The sequence below is a fragment of the Engraulis encrasicolus genome, chromosome 11 (assembly GCF_034702125.1).
Source record: "Engraulis encrasicolus isolate BLACKSEA-1 chromosome 11, IST_EnEncr_1.0, whole genome shotgun sequence".
Classification (NCBI taxonomy): domain Eukaryota; kingdom Metazoa; phylum Chordata; class Actinopteri; order Clupeiformes; family Engraulidae; genus Engraulis; species Engraulis encrasicolus.
Genome location: NC_085867.1, coordinates 5,054,719 through 5,061,213, shown reverse-complemented (window position 1 = coordinate 5,061,213; position 6,495 = coordinate 5,054,719). Strand labels below are relative to the sequence as shown.

At 43.7% G+C, this 6,495-nt stretch overlaps 2 long non-coding RNA genes across 3 annotated transcripts; one reads left to right on the top strand and one right to left on the bottom strand.

Moving 5' to 3' along the window:
• Positions 1–370: 370 nt before the first annotated feature.
• LOC134457830 (uncharacterized) lies at positions 371–4,638 on the top strand. 2 transcript variants are annotated; one of them, XR_010036500.1, is made up of 4 exons: positions 371–761; positions 3,158–3,260; positions 4,149–4,229; positions 4,359–4,638. It is a non-coding gene; the product is annotated as an uncharacterized LOC134457830 (long non-coding RNA). The 2 variants fall into 2 exon arrangements; XR_010036499.1 differs by lacking the exon at positions 371–761 and having other exon boundaries at positions 2,898–3,260.
• LOC134457831 (uncharacterized) lies at positions 4,261–6,279 on the bottom strand. The gene is made up of 2 exons (XR_010036501.1): positions 6,094–6,279; positions 4,261–4,545 (listed from the first exon to the last, which is right to left on the bottom strand). It is a non-coding gene; the product is annotated as an uncharacterized LOC134457831 (long non-coding RNA).
• Positions 6,280–6,495: the final 216 nt, after the last annotated feature.

Below are 6,495 nucleotides of genomic sequence, written 5' to 3'. Positions count from 1 at the left end.
GAAAACAAAAGAGAGGAGTGGAATATAAAGCAAGAAATACTAAAGAATAGTGGAATACAGCAAAGAGCCAAAAAAGTAGGCCTATCTTTTTGCTACTTAAAACAGAAGCAGTGACTGCCCAGAGGAGACAGACATGACATGGAGGTACTGAAGAAGCCAGGATGAGAGAGAGAGAGAGAGAGAGAGAGAGAGACAGAGACAGAGAGAGAGAGAGAGAGAGAGAAAGGCAGGCAGGCGTGCTGATCTCCTGTGTGGTTTGGTGGCAGCTGAGGCAAATGTGCATAATGAAGTGCATGAGATGTGAAGGGAGCTGAGCTGCCAGGAGGATTGTTAATGTGCCCATGGCATAAAATTTTGACCTTAAGATGTTTTGGGGCCTTAAAATGAGTTACTCTGACCTCCTGAAGCCATCCCAGTGGTTTGCAATGTGTTACTGTGTACACCGAGCTGTGCTGGAGGTTCCTCCCAGTTTGTAAACAAACTCTGACACAGCATCCAATTGACGCAAAGCTCGTGTGTGCCCGAGATGACGTCATGCCCTTGTTCGCTCTCAACTCGTCCACGCCCTCTCTCCACCCACTAGCACGCCCATTCATTTGAAAACTCTATAAATACCAGCAGAACACCACATACGTGCCTGTTCAATGTCTGAGGGAACATTTTCCGGATTAATGCTTTCACAATCTGGGACAATACAGAGCAAGTTATGGCCAACACCTGACGCTGAAGTCTGGATCAATACCACCAAGCCTCCTGAACAAGTAAGTCATGAAAAGCTTCCAGTCTGTATAACAGTGTCATGGCTAACTAGCCTGCAGTATTAGCTGTGGGGGGAAACCCCCATACATTAGCCATGAAAGCTACACTGCTACAAAATCAATAGCCATACTCTGTCTTGTTTTTCTTGGGAAATCGACTGTAAAATATGACCATGGTCTTTTGAACTTACATGTACATCAAGCATGAGCACAATTAACTAAATAGTTTCGATGGAAATGAAACCTTGACGACCGGGCTAGCGGCTATGTTAGCCCACCTGCCCTGTCAAATAACACGGGCATCCAGCTAGCTAGCTAACAAGGAATGTGATGTTGACAATTATTCTATTAAACACCGATTCAACAAGACCAACATTTCTCAACATTTCGTTGGTTGACCAAGGAGGGTCCTGTGGTTGAAAACAAGGCATTTTAAAATGTTGCTGGTGAAAACACGATTTATTTAGGAAACCCTTTTTGTTGGCTGTGGTGCATGGTGCTGTACATATTCATTCCTATGGAGACTTGTGTTCGTAGTTTCACCTAGGGATGTTATAACTTGAGCTAACAGGTGTTAGAACTAACCGTATGTTCGGAAAGATCAGTTATGACTAGCGATACACACCGAACTCATGAATTGGCATTTGACCAGGCAAGCCTTTGACTAGATGTGGTCACCTAACTATACCGAGTGTAGAGCTACTGGCCACTGCATTGAAACGTAGCTGGCTGCAGTAATTACTCAGCGAGATGTGCGTGAATGCACGAGCTCAGCTGACACATACAACACAGACATCAAGCAGTTGTTACAGGCTGCTATTTAGTGGTTGTGACGGCATTTGATTGCGTTTTTGTTTTCATCATATAACACATTTGGCATAACTGTGATGTGAACTAATGGGTGCGAGTAATGGACATGGCTGCGCTCGCTTCCCCAATTATCGCACTGCCCCGCTCACCTGTTGACAATGACACTGATTACTTGGCGTGCCAAGAAAGCCATGGCTGTGTTGGGGCTCATTCGCGAGAGGCCGAGAGACAGAAGCAGTTGGGGCTGCTGGGTCCAATGGTGGGAAACGTTTTGTGGCGTTCGCGGTTGTTTAGGACCGCCGGCGCTGAAGACACCGGGGACCACTTACTGACCCGGAGTAAGATAGTGGGGGGAAATGCTTAGATAGCCAGGGCCACGACAGTGTAGCCGGACCCAGCGGGTTGCCTCACTGCCAGGCCACTCCAAACACGGCTAAATAGCCAAATTGATGGACTGCTCGTTCCTGATCCAAAGACTCCTAGCGGGCCGAGGGCTCGTTTATGATCCAAGGGACTGACTGACTGAAGGAAGTGAGGTCTCGCTCCGCAGCGAGACAACGGGGTCTCGCTGCCCACGGACAGGGAAGTCCGCTTTTAAACTTATTCCCTCATTGTGTGCGTGCGTGTTTGCTGGTGCGTGTGGGAGCGCGGGGGTGCCATCGCTCTAATAAGTGTAACCCGGTCACCAACGAAAGTCTGTCTTCTCACGCGTGTATCTGTCTTATTAGTGGTAGATGTTTTGATGATGATTCCGAAGGGTGCTGTGTTTTGATGATTTTAAATGGACTCATAATTACTTGCCGTGATGAATTGCTATGTAGTGCTGTGATGAATTACTGAAGGCCTGACTTGCTGTGATGAATTGCTGTGATGAATTTGCCACTGAGTTGCTGTGATGAATTGCCTTGTATTTTGTTGTGATGTAGCTTATTTATAGCCTCTATTTATTGCACGTATTTATCTAGCTATTTATTGCGGGGATTGGGTTATGGGTCTAAGCATGATGTGGGTATTGTAGCCTAGTGTATCACTTGACCTGTGTGGCTTACTCAGACTTCCTGTTGTGTGGGGCGGGGAAACTCTGTGTAGGAGAGATGGCCTATGGGTGCTCAGTTATTTTAATGAATTTGCATTAATAATAAAGAGTTGTTATTCCTTGAATCCTTTTGTGCATGGTTGTTCCATACCGGACCATACCGGGTTATAATTAAAGGTGGTGGCAGCTTAATTAGCATACTGTCATTTTAGCGCCCTCTTGTGGCAGCTTACAAATTTATTACATAACCTCTGGTAGGTACACAGAATACAGCAGTCGGATCACTTGTCCATCTTGCATTGCTCCAGGGCAGGCAGCTGTGGAGTTACGAGTTGCTATGCAACCTGCTCCCACTGTCTGTCACATTTTCATTCATATCCGTGAATAGCTTGGAAAGCCAGATGCAGTCGAATATTAGGTTTATGTTTCCTTGACATTTCTGTCTCTGTTCTGACTCAGACCATTTTCTTGTATAGAATTCGAGAGGCTTATTGTAGATCATTGAAAGATATATTCTGTATTTCTTCCTAATGTCCGCAATTCTCATCTACAGAAGTTCCCGAAGAAAGCAACATGATGAAGCAAAACTCCACCCTCACCACTACGTTGGAGTCTTCCCATTCAGTCATCATCCAATTTGCTCCAAACACAAGCAGGTACCAGTAATTTGAGTGCTTCTGTGTCTTCACCTTTTTTCCGTGGTGCTCATCAGTGTAGGGGCTCTCAAACTTGGTCCAGGTAGACAGATGCAGAGGCACTAAAGGTTGCAATTTATACGCCCTGAAGAAGGCCATAAGGGCCGAAAAGCGTAAGCATTGTAGCCAAATAAAAAAGTAAAAAAAAAATGCATCTGTCTAACTGGAACAAGTTGCTCCAAAGAATGTTGTCTTTCCTTATATGCTGTGCAGGTGAGAAGATGGATCTTGTTCTAGCGCCTGATTTTTTTTGTTTTTGTTTTTCTTTTTAAAAGCAGGATTACACTAAAGTGCAAAACATGTAGGCCTACCTTGTTTCCTTTCCACTATCCAAACTCTCATCCTCCTTTGTGCTTGTGGCCTTGTGATGACCTTGCAAAATATGATGTGGTATGCTGATAGATGGGCAATTCAACAACTCGTAGAAGATAAATTCAAATGTCTTTTTTTTTATTAGTTGTTGTGCATAGCAGGGAAACTTATTTTCTCCATGGATGCTAGGTTGTTGGGCCACAAGCGCAAGTAGAAGACATGAGCTGGGATAATGCACTATGCCCCCTGAAAACACTCTTCTGTTGAGATGTCTATATTTGCTTTACGAGGCAATGCAACACACACACACACACGGTTTCAGGTGATACTTGACTTGATGTAAGTAATTATAACTACACAATACAATTCATGGCATTAGTATAAAATGGCTCTTGCAGTGTTTTAGGAAGGAACCCTTCATATCCTTTCCAATGACAATAACAAGGTTTGTCTTTGAAACTGGCTAACCCTCACCCTCTTGACCAAATGAAAAATAAGAGGGACACTCTGTTCACACATTGTCTTTTGTACCTGCAGACACTTCTTACAGATGGCTGTCCTCTAGAATGAAAATGCACACCAACCACCGGCAAACATCAAAAGCTAATCCAACCTTTGGTAAGATTTGAAAAGAATTCAGTTCAACTAATTCTGACATAACATTTTAATAGTGTTACTTCAATAATTCAAAAATGACATAGCATTCTAAACAATATTTTTCTTTTCCTGTGTGCTTTGTGTGGAAAGGTCTTCGGAAACCCTGTGACTAATGCAATGTTGGTGCCCTAGAAGACAAGTCAGCGCAGTTCAGACGAGCCAGCCAGAGGAGGTCACCGCCAGCCTTGTATCGAGGTCCCAACGTCCTTCATCGGGGAACTCGGCATGGATATGCAAGACAACACTCGAATCACTGTTGGACAAATGCCTGAAACGGCTGGAAAAATAGAAAAGATGGTTACAGAGACTGTTATTGCTGTTCTTCTTTCAATACAATATTTGCCTTCCATAAAATATTCCCATGTTCCAATTTAATATTCTTGATGCTGTTGTAAATAAATGTGTACACTGTCTTCACACTGTCTGCATAATTGAATTAGCCGCTTATAGTGATCTTGAACTCTGTACAAAAAGTTCCAGCATGCGTTGTGGCTCTCCTGCCTTCTCTCCAAGTTTTAGTGATCAGATAAAGATAAGACATGGCAAGTTTGCTCTATGCACAGATGGCGTCAAATGAAAGTAATGCTACCTGAGGTAGGCAGCATAATGTTATCTCTTTCTGTGGGCATTGTCTCAGTTTCCACACTAGCAGCTAACCTTATTACAAAAAAGGCAGTTTTCTGATACTGTTAGCCAGGTTACTCTCAGGTAAACATGAGATGATGCTATTTTCGCAATGGAAACTTAACTGGCAACTATGGATAAATGTGATGTCAACAGAGCATGGAATATTTCACCATTGTATACAACCAGTGGTGTAGTCTACTTTTTTATGGTGGGTATACTGTATATTTGAGCATTTTTTGAAGTGGGTATACTGTATATATTTGTGCTATTCAAACAATGGATCAATCAATTTTAAGTGGGTATACTGAAAGTGAAATCCCTGAAATTTAGAAGTGGGTATACCCGCGTTCTACATAGACAAGACTACACCACTGTATACAACAGTGTCTCCCAACCAGGGGTACGTTGTGTACCAGTAGGGGTACGTGGAAAATGTGATGCTAACAAATATATGGAGTGTACTCATATTGGTATAGAGGATCATACAGAGCATGAAGGAGGGGGTACTCATGATGTGACAAAATTAATTCGGGGGTACACAGGGCAAAGAAGGTTGGGAATCACTGGAATACAAGGCATAATAGATGCATTTAATGCCATTTATTGGACAAAGGAAAGCTGGCTGTTCTCCAGCACAGGCAGTGCACAGGGGAGCTGTTCAAATGCAGATTAGTTGTATGTAGACACATTTTATGATGAGCCGGTGAGGAAGTGCGTACATCATAACTAGTATAGAGTAGCCTTTTGTCATGTCATCACCGCCCTCCTCAAACAGACTTGTGATGCATGATAAGCATTGCAGTGGTGAAACAGAACAATGCTGTAAACAAAGGTGTAAAAGTCTACTATAACCTGACAACTAACTTACCCCCTCGTTCATTTATAACATTTTTACCACGTTTGTGTTGCATGGCATAACATTACAAAGGGGAAGGACTTGCAATTGCATGCTAACCACACGGAGAAAGTTGCTGGGTTTAGAGACAGTTGCGATGCCAGTAACGTGCATCACACACATCAAATGGGGTTGTTTGCTCATATGTAAAAAAAAGAATATTGTAATTTATGACGGTGCTTGCCAGGTCCTTGCATGGTGAATGATTGCTGCTGTAATTACAAAGTTACTGGCAAGTAACAGTGCTTCATAACTGCCCATTCAACGAAAATTGCAGACATACCGGTAACATTTCAAACTCACCCTTCTGAGGCGTCCTGCACTGAAGCCCATGAGCAGGTAGGCAATAGATTGTGTCATCTTTCGGTCAAAACAAGCGAGAGTAAGTTCCATCAGGTGCTGGACGTCCCATTGCTAACTAGGGCAAATTGCTAGCTCTAGGTAACAGCTAGCCTGCCGTACCACCACCACAACACAGCGTTAGCCCGCGGCTCCGCCCCTGCTCATCAACGACACTCCCCCTCCTGCCCCCCTCCTCCTCCTGTTGCATATAATAACAGATCGACGCACAGGGAGAGGAGACTTTTCAACAAAGAGGCCTAAATGGCGCGTTTCAGCTTTATTTTGAGAAAGATTGCGGATATAGCATCCTGACACCCCCGCAAACACATACAAAGCCCCAAAAGACCATGGAAATTTCATGCC